The sequence below is a fragment of the Zophobas morio genome, unplaced genomic scaffold (assembly GCF_036711695.1).
Source record: "Zophobas morio isolate AGI-343-1 ecotype UQ-CSIRO unplaced genomic scaffold, CSIRO_AGI_Zmor_V1 ptg000011l, whole genome shotgun sequence".
NCBI lineage: Eukaryota > Metazoa > Arthropoda > Insecta > Coleoptera > Tenebrionidae > Zophobas > Zophobas morio.
In genome coordinates, this window is record NW_026972116.1 from 24086045 (window position 1) to 24099918 (window position 13874).

Genomic DNA, 13874 nt, shown 5'->3' on the forward strand with positions numbered 1-13874 from the left:
GACTAAAAATCAAAATGTTGAAAAGTCCCCAAACTGAAATATCAAAAAATTGATAAATCCTTAAACCGAAAAATCGAAAAACTGAAAAACGGAAAAAAAATTGAAAGATCGCGAAATCGAAAAGTCGAAAAATTTAAAATTAAAAAAAATCGAAAAATTGATAAATCAAAAACGAAAAATCCAAGAATCGAAAAAGTGAAAAATCGAGAAATCGAGTTGTCGAAACATCGAAGAGTCAACAAATGAGAAATGGGAAAATCAAAAAGTCGAAAAATTGAAAAGTCGGGAAGAAAAAAAATTGAGAATTCGAAAAGTCAAAAAATCGATTAATCGAGAAGTCAAAAATTTGGAAATGCCAAAATCTGAACAAACGGAAAATCGAAACATCTAAATCTCGATAAATCCGAGAAACAATAAATAGAAAAATTGAAAAATCAAAAAATTAAAAACTCGAAAAATTAAAAAACCGAAGCATTGAAAAATCGAAATATAAAAAAAAATAAAAATCAAAAAATTGAAAAACCGAAAGATCTAAAATGGAAAAATCAAGAAGATATAAAATCGAGAAATCGACAAATCGGGACCAAAAATGGAAGTGTTGAAAAATCCCCAAACTGAAAAATCGAAAAATAGAAAAATGAAAGAAATTGAAAAATCGAAAAATCGAGAAATTGAAAAATTAAAAACTGAAGAATCGAAAAATTCAAAATCGAAAAACTGAAGACCTAAAAAAACGGGAAATCCAGTCGTCAAGCAATCAAAACATAGAACAGTCAAGAAATGAGAAATGGGAAAATCAAAAAATCAAAAAATTGGAAAATTACAAGTCGAAAATAAAAAACTGAACATTCGAAAATTGAAAATATCGATTAATCGAGAAATCTAAAATTTAGAAGATCCAAACATTGAACAATTTAAAAATTAAACAACTAAATATCTATAAATTCGGAAATCGAAAAAATCAAAGGTGAAAAATCGAAAAATTTAGAAGCCGAAAAATTGAAAAAAGGAAAATTAAAAAAATTCTAAAAATTGAAAATCGAAAAATTTAAACCGAAAAATTGAAACATCAAAAAATCGAAAAATGAACAATTCAAAAATCGAAGAGGTGCAATATTAAAAATCGAAAAATCGAAATTTTGAAAAAAACCCAAACTGAAATATCGACAAATTGAAAGACGAAAAAATTGAAAAATTAAAAACCTGAAAAATCGACAAAATAAAAAATCGTATAATCAAGTCAAGAAATGAGAGGTGGGAAATTAAAAAAATCGAAAAAGTGAAAAATTTGAAAGTCAAAATCAAAACTGAGAAATCGAAAAGTGGAAAAATCGATTAATCGAGAAATCAAAAATTTAGAAATTCCAAAATTTGAACAATTGAAAAATTGAAACATCTAAATCCCAATATATGCGGAAAACGAAAAAATGAAAAACAAAAAAAAAATAAAAGTTCGAAAAATTTGAAAACCAAAAAATTTAAAATCGAGAAGTCAAAGAATCGAAAAATCGGAAAGGTATGAAATCGAGTAATCGCAAAATCGACACGAAAAATCGAAATGTTGAGAAATCCCCAAATTGGAACATCAAAAAAATAAAAAAAATCCCTAAATCGAAATATCAAAAAACTTAGAAACGAAAGAATCGAAATATCGAAAGATTGAAAAAAATTTTTTAATGTAAAAATTGAAGAATTGAAAAACTGAAAAATCGAGAAATCGAGATGTCGAGCAATCGAAACATCGAAAAGTCAAGAAATACGAAATGGAAAAATCAAAAAGTCGAAAAATTAAAAAATTTAAAAGTCGAAAAGAAAAAAAATTGAGAAATCAAAAAGTTGAAAAATCGATTAATTGAAAATTTTAAAAAATCGAGAAATTGAAGGACTGAAAAATTTAATCAAATAACTGAAACATCCTAAAACTGAAATGTTGAAAAATCGAAAAGTCGGAAAATTCAAAATTCGAAAAATCGTTGTACAAATTTTGGTAATTGTACTACACAATATTCCTAACATACGTATAAAATTTGACAAAAATTGATTCAGAAGTTTCGAAAATTATCTGTGTAATATAAAAACTGACAGACACAAATTGAAACAAGAGTCTTTATTTTTTTGTGCTCTAGGTGTCATGGAATGTCGAGGAAACAGTAAAATAATCATTATCTACGACACAAAGTTGTTTTTTTTTTGTCATATAAGGGTTTCCTCTATGGCAGACTACACATTTTCCACAAATTATTGGAAGAAAAAATGGATACAATATTGATACCATGATTTTATGATTTTTTAATAGGACTAAGATCTAGAAATTTGATAAACCTCAAGAAATTTGCATTTAAAAAAAAACTTAATTTAATCACCCTGTTTAAATGAGTTCAAACCGTGTCTGACTACATATTTTGGGATAATGTTTTGTGCAAAATTTTTAAATCTGGCATTTTTACTTTCTGAGTGACGGTTCATGACCCCTAGAATGTGAAAAGATAGGTCTCCATTTGCCGTCTGTCTGTCCTCTATGTGTCCTCTGCGTCCATTTTAATTACACAGGTAATCATTGAAACTACTGAACCAATTGGCGTCAAAGTTTATACGTATGTTAGAAATATTGTATACATGATCAAACTCTAACCAAAATTTGTCTAATCATCCCCACCACTATTTGATGACGTTATATCAAAATTTTGCATAGTAAATGTTATTTAAATTTTATAAAAAACATACTTCTGTACTTGTGGTTTATGAATCCGCCTATTTTTTTCTCACACTGTGATTTCACTTTGGGGCCGCGGGAAGTTGTGTTTAATAACATAACACTAATTTTTTTAGATAAAAATTCCTCCGGATAGATAAAAAATTGTAAAATCTGGTGTACTATTAAAAACCTGTCGACAAAGATTGTTTGTTTTATTATACATGAAAAAATTTCTCTTATTTCAGAAACTACTTTAATGTCTAAAATAATAGGAAGTTAGAGCTGTTCTTTTACAATTTCTATGTATATATAATTCTGACCTGGGAACGGTGAAAGTGAGGATTTCACCTTAAAACACGACGACAGCGTGTTATGACATTCACTGATCAGAGTTACCAGTGGGGCTTTAAAAGCAGTGGCAACCCTAATTCCTTTTTTATCGATCCAACAACATCAATATTATAGAAAGGTATATTTTTTGTCGACTTCAACAATTTAAAATACAAACGCCAACAAAAACTCTAAACTTTACAGATTAAAAATGCGGCATCGAATTCACTGATTTTCGATAACGCGCATTTGGCGAATGTAATATTTCATGCGTTATTTTTGGTTTAGTTGTTATAACAAAGTGCAAATATTACCACGGTCAATAAAATGATAAAACAGCGTAAATTCAATATTGAATTAAAAGCAAATATTTGAACGCGGGTAAAATCTAACCTCTGCATGAGCTACAATTGAATTTTTTAAGAGCCAGTTTGGCGCAAACCTATCCTTCCTATTTTGATCCGCCTTTTCCTAAGAAGCCTAATACCTTCTTTCATCCACAACCGCTCAACCTCCCCAAACCGGATATGAAACGGAAGCTAAAGGGCGATGCAAATTTCAGCCGCTTCAGATCTATGCGAATTTATGTCTTTTTGTGTTATTGCCAACATATCTGGATTTCCATAATCCGCGCTTATTCTTTTTTCCACTTTGACAATCTATTAAAACCGACGCACTGCAGGATTCGGGTCAATTCGGTCCTGCAGGCGGCAGCCCGTGCTATTTCTCTAACTCTTATTTAACCTGAGGGTAGAGTCTTTATTGAGCTTTCCCGAGCTCTCTGTGCCACCATTTTAAGACAACGCCGTGATAAATCTCCCGAATGCTCGGTTATTGCAAATGCAGCTTTCGTCATGACTAAGCTCCGTGTGTGGTAATCAAATCCGATTGACGAAGTCTGTCCATGCCAATTATTCTGGTTATAAATAGGACGGCTTGGTGGCGGTTATGTCACTGGGTGGTGGGGGGCAGTGAACTCACGTATGATGAAGCACCGATACATGCCAAAAATTCACATGTGTGCCGATTTTAGGAACGATGACCTAAGAGAGTTTTGACCGGGTATTTTTGATTTGGGGTTTGTTGTTTTTGCGAAATTGTGACACAATTAAGAACAATATGATCAAAAATGTTAACACTTCTGTTGTCGTCGTCGTCCTCATTACAGAATCAATTAATCATCATTAGTAAATTTTGGGTAAACTCAGGTTCTAAATCAAAATTGATGTTTTCGGATTAGGACACACCGTGGAAGTATTTTTAATATTCTAAATGTCTTCAATAACAGATTACTGAAATTTGCCGTAAATAGTTTCGACCTTCATATGAATACGAATCTGAGTTTATAATTGGCCTACGGAACTTTCTTAATTTGTTTTTTTTTTTCTTAGTCAACATCAAAAAATCCTGGAATTTGTTGTACCGGCTAACTAAGGCCTCCTAAATCGAAATCCGAGTTCAGAATTGACGCACATAACTTCCTGATTTTTTATCTTTTATTTGCTGTTGTCTGTGGAAAAATTACATTGTGTTATTTATCGGTCTCCCAGGCCCGAAAGGCTAACTTCTCCGGTCTTAAAATCACATGTCGCAACTAAAAAGTTCCAAGGAATCCAATGGTGCAAAGCAGAAGTCGCTGTCTTTAGTTGTTTTGGAGCACTGAACTGGTAAACTAGAAAAATATTTTTTGAAATATGGAATAACATACGATTTCGGATGAAATCGAATTAATCTTTAACAACTGATGGTAGAAATGAATTGTGCAGTCCAAATTTATCCTAGGAACTCAGTTTCAGGCAAATCAGAAGACTTTCATTTTTTGGCAAAATATCTCGCCAAGGAATTTTGTTCTAAGCTCATTATTCGATATCAAAAAATTCTGAAATTTGTTGTACCGGCTACTTAAGACCTCCTAAATCGAAATCCGATTTCAGAATTGACGCACGTAACTTCCTGATTTTTTTTTATCTTTTATTTGCTGTTGCCTGTGGAAAAATTACATTGTGTTATTTATCAGTCTCCCAGGCCCGAAAGGCTGACTTCTCCGGTCTTAAAATCACATGTCGCAACTAAAAAGTTCCAAGGAATCCAATGGTGCAGAGCAGAAGTCACTGTCTTTAGTTGTTTTGGAGCAGTGAACTGGTAAACTAGAAAAATATTTTTTGAAATGTGGAATAACATACGATTTCGGATGAAATCGAATTAATATTTAACAACTGATGGTAGAAATGAATTGTGCAATGCAAATTTATCCTAGGAACTAAGTTTCAGGCAAATCAGAAGATTTTCATTTTTTTGGCAAAATATCTCGCCCAAGGAATTTTGTTCTAATTTCATTATTCGATTTCAAAAAATTCTGAAATTTGTTGTACTGGCTACTTAAGACCTCCTAAGTCGAAATCCGATTTCAGAATAGACGCACGTAACTTCCTGATTTTTTTAACCTCTTATTTGCTGTTACCTGTGGAAAAATTACATTGTGTTATTCATCGGTCTCCCAGGCCCGAAAGGCTAATTTTTCCGGTCTTAAAATCACCTGTCGCAACTAAAAAGTTCTAAGGAATTCAATGGTGCAAAGCAAAAGTCAGTGTGTTCAGCTGGTTTGGAGTAGTGAACCCGTAAAATCGAAAAATATTTTTTGAAAAACGGAATTAAACACGATTTCGGTTGAAATCGAACTAATATTCAAAAACTGATGGCAGAAATTAATTTTCCAATGAAAGTTTATTGTAAGAACTCAGTTTCAGGCAAATCAGAAGACTTTTATTTTTTTGGCAAAATATCTCGCCCAATGTCAATCCCAAGGAATTTTATTTTAACTTCCTTATTCGATATCAAACAATCCTGAAATTTGCTGTACAGGCTAATTTAGGCCTTCTAAATTGGAATTCGAGTTCAGAATTGACCCACGTAATTTCTTGATTTTCTTTTTATTTTTTATTTGCTGTCACCCGTAGAGAAATTACTTTGTTTTATTTATCGGTCTCTCAGGCCCGAAAGGCTAAATTTTTCGGTTCAAAAGTCACCTGCCACAACTAAAAAACTCCAAGGATTCCAATGGTGTAAAGCAGAAGTCAGTGTCTTCAGCTGGTTTGGAGCAGTGAACCGGTAAATTGGAAAAATAGTTTTTGAAATACGGAATTAAACACGATTTCGGTTGAAATCAAATCGATATTCAAAAACTGATAGCAGAAATGAATTCTGTAATGCAAATTTATTGTAGGAACTCAGTTTCAGGCAAATCAGAAGACTTTAATTTTTTTGGCAAAATATCTCGCCCAATATCATCCGAAGGAATTTTGTTGTAACTCCCTTATTCGATATCAAACAATCCTGAAATTTGTTGTACCGGATAATTTAGACCTCCTAAATAGGAGTTCGTGTTCAGAATTGATCCACGTAATTTCTTGATTTTATTTTTATTTTTTATTTGCTGTTACCTGTGGAGAAATTACTTCGTCTGATTTATCGGTTTCTCAGGCCTAAGAGGCTAACTTTTTCGGTCCAAACATTACCCGCCGCAACTAAAAAACTCCAAGGAATCCAATGGTGTAAAGCAGAAGTCAGTGTCTTTAGCTGGTTTGGAGTAGTGATCCGGTAAACTCGAAAAATATTTTTTGAAAAATGGAATTAAATGCGATTTCGGTTGAAATCGAACAATATTCAAAAACTGATAGCAGAAATGAATTCTGTAATGAAAATTTATTGCAGGAACTCAGTTTCAGGCAAATTAGAAGACTTTCATTTTTTGGCAAAATATCTCGCCCAAAATCATCCCAAAGAATTTTGTTGTAACTTCCTTATTCGACATCAAACAATCCTGAAATTTGTTGTGCCGCCTAATTTAGGCTTCCTAAATCGGAAACCGAGTTCAGAATTGACCCACGTAATTTCTTGATTTTATTTTTATTTTTTATTTGCTGTTACCTGTGGAGAAATTACTTTGTCTGATTTATCGGTTTCTCAGGCCCAAGAGGCTGACTTTTTCGATCCAAACATTACCCGCTGCAACTAAAAAACTCCAAGGAATCCAATGGTGCAAAGCCAAAGTCAGTGTCTTCAGCTGGTTTGTAATCGTAATCCGGTAAACTCGAAAAATATTTTTTGAAATACGGAATTAAACTCGATTTCGGTTGAAATCAAATTGATATTCAAAAACTGATGGCAGAAATGAATTTTCTAATGAAAATTTGTAATAGGAACTCAGTTTCAGGCAAATCAGAAGACTTTCATTTTTTTGGCTAAATTTCTCGGCCAATATCATCCCAAAGAATTTTGTTGTAACCTCTTTATTCGATATCAAACAATCCTGAAATTTGTTGTGCCGCCTAATTTAGGCTTCCTAAATCGGAAACCGAGTTCAGAATTGACCCACCTAGTTTTGTTGATTTTCTTTTTTTTTTTTATTTGCTGTTACCTATAGCAAAATGACTTTGTTTGATTTATCGGTCTCTCAGGCCCAAAATGCTAACTTTTTCGGTCCAAAAATCACCTGCTGCAACTAAAAAACTTCAAGGAATCGAATGCTGTAAAGTAAAAGTCAGTATTTTCAACTGTTTTAGAGTAGTGAACCGATAAACTCGAAAAATATTTTTTGAAATACGAAATTAAATACGATTTCGGTTGAAATCAAATTAATATTCAGGAACTGATGGCAGAATTGAAGCAGAAATTAATTCCGTAACGCAAATTTATTCTATGAACTCAGTTTCAGGCAAATCAGAAGACGTTCATTTTTTTGGCGAAATATCTCGCCCAATATCATCCCAAGGAATTTTGATGTAACTTCCTCATTCGACATCAAAGAATCCTGAAATTTATTGTACCGGCTAATTTAGGGCTCCTAAATCGGAAACCGAGTGCAGAATTGACCCAAGTAATTTCTTGATTTTTTTTATTTTTTATTTGCTCTTACCTGTAGCAAAATTACTTTGTCAGATTTATCGGTCTCTCAGGCCCAAAATGCTAACTTTTTCGGTTCAAAAATCACCTGCCGCAACTAAAAAACTCCAGGGAATCCAATGGTGCAAACCAGGAGTCAGTGTCTTGAGTTGTTTTGAAGTAGTGAACCGGTAAACTCGAAAAATATTTTTTGAAATACGAAATTAAACACAATTTCGGTTGAATCCAAATTAATATTAAAAAATTGACGGCAAAAATGAAGCAGAAATGAATTCTGTAATGCAAATTTATTCTAGGAACTCAGTTTCAGGTAAATCAGAAGACTTTCATTTTTTTGGCGAAATATCTCGCCCAATATCATCCCAAGGAATTTTGATGTAACTTCCTCATTCGATCAAAAAATCCTGAAATTTGTTATACCGGCTAATTTAAGCCTCCTAAATTGGAAACCGAGTGCAAAATTGACCCACGTAATTTCTTGATTTTCTTTTTATTTTTTCTTTGCTGTTACCTGTAGCAAACTTACTTTGTCTGATTTATCGGTCTCTCAGGCCCAAAATGTTAACTTTTTCGGCCCAAAAATCACCTGCCGCAGCTGAAAAACTCCAAGGAATCCAATGGTGCAAATCAAGAGTCAGTGTCTTGAGTTGTTTTGGAATAGTGAACCGGTAAACTCGAAAAATATTTTTTGAAATACGAAATTAAACACGATTTCGGTTGAAATCAAATTAATATTCAAAAATTGACGGCAAAAATGAAGCAGAAATGAATTCTGTAATGCAAATTTATTCGAGGAACTCAGTTTCAGGCAAATCAGAAGACTTTCATTTTTTTGGCGAAATATCTCGCCCAATATCATCCCAAGGAATTTTAATGTAACTTCCTTATTCGACTTCAAAGAATCCTGAAATTTGTTGTACCGGCTAATTTAAGCCTCCTAAATCGGAAACCGAGTTCAGAATTGACCCACGTAATTTCTTGATTTTCTTTTTATTTTTTATTTTCCGTTATCTATGCAGAAGTTATTTTGTCTGATTTATCGGTCTCTCAGGCCCTAAAGGTTGACTTTTTCGGTCCAAAAATTACCTGCTGCAACTAGAAAACTCCAAGGAATCCATTGGTGCAAAGCTAAAGTCAGTATTTTCAACTGCTTTGGAGTGGTGAACCGGCAAACTCGAAAAATATTTTTTGAAATACGAAATTAAACACAATTTCGATTAAAGGCGAACTAATATTCAAAAACTGATGGCAGAAATGAATTTTGCAATGAAAATTTGTTGTATGAACTCAGTTTCAGGGAAATCAGAAGACTTTAATTTTTTGGCCCAATATCTTCCAAAAGAATTTTGTTGTAACTTCCTTATTCGTTATCAAAGAGTCCTGAAATTTGTTGTACCGGCTAACCAGTTTCAGGAAAATCAGAACACCTTCATTTTTTGGCCATTATCACATAATCTTGCAATTATGGTATATCGTACTTACTTCCTTATTCAATGTCGAACATTCCTGAAATTTACTGTACTTAATTAAATAACTGTATTTACTGTACTAAATTAGGAGCTCCTGAATACAAATCCGTGTTCGTAAATGGTGTATGGAGCTTACTCATTTTGTTTAATTTTTTATATTGTGATGATTTTTAAGCAACAATGTTTTCATATTTAAATCATTTAGTTTACTCTAATTACACAAGAAGATTTCACTTTAAAATCTTCGATCTCATTTTTAAACAAAGACAGACCTTTCACGTCATAAGCTTATGGAAAAATGTCTCTTTTTGCTTGCCTTCGTAGCTTCAACAGAATTTTGTCATCTCACGTATAGGTTGACATAAAAGCGGGGTGGACCACCCTGTAGGTTTGAGCTAAACGTGCGTGTCGGTTTCTGGGACCGCCAAAGCTCCGCAGGCCCATGAACGCCGCCGTTTCCCCACTTTGGTAATCGTCAATGTGCAATCATTTCGCGTTGATAGCCGCCCCCGCCCTTCGTTAACGTGCAAGTTTTGCGTAAACCGCCCCCAAGAGGGGCATAGTTCAACCGGGGGTGGATAATTCGGCGCGCATCGCAGGTACCCACCATTAAAGTATCCGTATCGCGTCTGGTAAATTACCGCCAAACTGGAGGGAATCGAGTGGCAACCGACAAGTTGGTTCATCATCGGATCCTTCTGATTAAGGCCTTACATGCACGGATGAAGAGTCGTCCTCGCAAAAGGACAACGCAGTCGTTAACGACGACCCTCGTTACAGCGTGTGCGGAGTTGATAATCCTGCAAAGCGTCGCTGGTTCCGTGGAGATTTATCATATCCATGCCTTTCCCGTTTCAATTATGGAAATTTAACCTGGCAAAAACTGATATTTCAATACGCTTAATTTGCAGTTTAACCCTCGCCATTATTCAATTACTTAGGAGAATTTTTCAATTTCCTCGGCGAATTTTGCCAGTACATGGAGTGGAAAGTTCGGCGAAACCACGGAGCGGCTTTATTTTTTTGAAATTGGATTGGGCAAACTTGATTAGTCGGATCAAAGGAGCGTTTAGGGAAATTCGGCAGGGAGATGGGTGCATTGGCTCGGGGGCGGGGATTAATTGCACCACACGATAAATATTATATTTTATGGTGCAGTAAAATTGCAAATTCCATTATTACGATGTCCTCAGAAACCATTTAAACCCTTCCGAAATGGTGCCAGCCCTAAACAAAGGGGTGCCTGCGGAATGATAATGTAGCGGAATAGAGACGAGCACAATGCTCCCAAATAAAAATTGCGATTGTGTGCTAGGAAAGAGGATATTGAAAACAAGCGAATTTTTCGGGTAATCGCAGGCTGTGAACTCATTTTCACTCTTTGAACCAATCTCAGAATATTAAAGGGGATTGCTTCGTTTTGACACTACAATGAAAATATGTGTGCTTAATTCCAAGCATTTTTATTGTTCCCGAATCTACAAAGAGGTTTGCGGTTTTCTGGACATTTCATAACTTCTAGAGTACGGAAAAGTGAGCCCCCGTTTCTGTGTCAAAATTTTAATATAATATCATTTTTGCCTCACAATTGTTTACAAAACTAAGAATCTCATTCATGGATATCGCAAAAAGATTCTATGAATGAGTTTTACAACTTAGGCAAAAGTGGCATATGTTTTTACACTGATCTTGTTTAGAAAATCCAGAACTGTTATTTTTTTTAGCTACGACAACTTCAATATATCAATATTCAAGAAAATATGTACCTTAATATTTTGCAATGATAAGACTAGTTTTCATTTCAATTAAAAAAATATTTAAATGTCTAACGAGTTGAAAAATTTCAATATACAAAATTACGAAAAGAGGTTTTTTTTTTTTGTTATACAAGACGAATTAAAAGATGGGTGAGTGGGCGGGGAATTTTTAATTTTATTTTAATGAAACACCTTTGTGCAAGTTGGGCTTTATAGAGGTGTGTGACCTGGAAATAAGTTGCTTACGACGAAGATAGAAACAGCGTAGAAAATTTTCTTAGTATTTGACCTACAACTGAAATTTTTGACGATTTTTGAGATAATCGATTAAGGATTTTAAAACAGGGCTTGCAGTTTTTAGTGTTAATAGTGTTTAACTAAATATATTATGGCATTTACGGTTAGTAACAACAAAACAGTTTTCAAGATTTATAAAATTTTGACGAATTTTTGAAAAATTAAATTAAAAGTTAGATAGAAGTCGCACATGTTTTTACACTGACCTTGTTTAGAAAATCCAGAACTGTTATTTTTAAGCTTCGACAACTTCAACATATCAATATTCAAGAAAACATGTACCTTAATATTTTTTGAAGAAAAGACTAGTTTTTATTTAAAAAAAAATATTTAAATGTCTAACGAGTTGAAAAATTTTAATATACAGACATCATAGATTACCATTTTTTTATTAAACAAAGAGCTTTTTCATTAGGAAAATTTTACGAAAAGAGTTTTTTTTTTTTTGTTAAAGACGACGAATTAAAAGATGGGTGGGCGGGCGGGGTACCTTAATTTCGTTGTAATGAAATATCCTTGTGCAAGTTGGGATTTATAGATGTGTATGACCTGGAAGTAAGTTTATTACGACGAAGATAGAAACGGCGTAGAATTTTTTCTTAGTGTTTGAGCTACAACTGAATTTTTTTACGATTTTGGAGATAATCGATTAGGGATTTTAAAACAAGCCTTTCAGTTTTTTGTGTTAACAGTGTTTAAATATATTATGGCATTTGCGGTTCGTAACAACAAAAGCGTTTTCAAGATTTATCAAATTTTGACGAATTTTTGAAAAATTATATTAAAAGTTAGACAGAAGTGTCACATGTTTTTACGCTGACCTTCTTTAGAAAATCCAGAATTGTATTTTTTTTATCTACGACAAGTTCAATATATCAATAATCAAGAAAATATGAACCTTAATATTTTCAAGTAAAGACTAGTTTTTATTTTAATTAAAAAAATATTTAAATGTCTAACGAGTTGAAAAATTTGGATATACAAAAATCATAGATTACCACCTTTTTTAGTAAATAAATAGCTTTTTCATTAGGAAAATTTTACGAAAAGAGTTTTTTTTTTGTTATAGACGAGGAATTAAAAGATGGGTGGGTGGGCGGGGAATTTTTAATTTTATTATAATGAAATACCATTGTGCAAGTTGGGTTTTATATAATATGTGTATGACCTGGAAATAAGTTGCTTACGACGAAGATAGAAAGAGTGTAGAAATTTTTCTTAGTATTTGACCCACAACTGAAATTTTTGACTTTTTGTGAGATAATCGATTAGAGATTTTAAAACAGGCCTTTCAATTTTTAGTGTTACTAGTGTTTAACTAAATATATTGTGGCATTTGCGGTTCCTAACAACAAAACAGTTTTCAAGATTTATAAAATTTTTACGAATTTTTGAAAAATTAAATTAAAAGTTAGACAAACCTGCCACATGTTTTTACTCTAATCTTGTTCAGAAAGTCCAGAAGTGTTATTTTTTAGCTTCGACAACCTCAAGATATCAATATTCAGGAAAATATGTACCTACTTTAATATTTTTCAGCGAAATTACTAGTTTTTATTTTTATTCAAAAAACATTTAAATGTCTAAGGAGCTGAAAAATTCGAATATACAAAAATTATAGATTATATTACTATTTTTTTCGTAAATAGAGCTTTTTGATAAGGAAAATTTTACGAAGAGTTTTTTTTTTGTTATAGACGAGGCATTAAAAGATGGGTGGGTGGGTGGGGAACTTTTATTTTTATTTGAATGAAATATCTTCGTGGAAGCTAGTCTTTACAGATGTGTTTGACCTGAAAATATGTTGCTTATGACGAATATAGAGACGTTGTAGACATGTTTTTTAGTACTTGACCACCAACTGAAATTTTTGACGATTTTTGAGAGAATCAATATGGGATTTTAAAACAGGACCTTCAGTTTTTAGTGTCAACAGTGTTTAACTAAATGTATTATGGCATTTGCGGTTCGTAACAACAAAAGAGTTTTCAAGATTTATAAAATTTTGACGAATTTTTGAAAAATTAAATTAAAAGCTAGACAAACCTGGCACATGTTTTTACTCTAATCTTGTTCAGAAAGTCCAGAAGTGTTATTTTTTAGCTTCGACAACCTCAAGATATCAATATTCAAGAAAATATGTACTTTAATATATTTCAGCGAAATGACTAGCTTTTATTTTTATTCAAAAAACATTTAAATATCTAAGGAGCTGGAAAATTCGAATATACAAAAATTATAGATTATATTACTATTTTTTTCGTAAATAGAGCTTTTTGATAAGGAAAATTTTACGAAAAGAGTTTTTTTTTTTGTTATAGACGAGGCATTAAAAGATGGGTGGGTGGGTGGGGAACTTTTATTTTTATTTGAATGAAATATCTTTGTGGAAGCTGGTCTTTACAGATGTGCATGACCTGAAAA

General features: G+C 32.7%; 1 protein-coding gene across 1 annotated transcript in view; it reads left to right on the forward strand.

Annotated features, from left to right (window-relative positions):
• The window catches only part of LOC135126585 (spondin-2), a 243111-nt gene that overhangs the window by 26133 nt on the left and 203104 nt on the right, over positions 1 to 13874 (forward strand). The window lies entirely within an intron of this gene.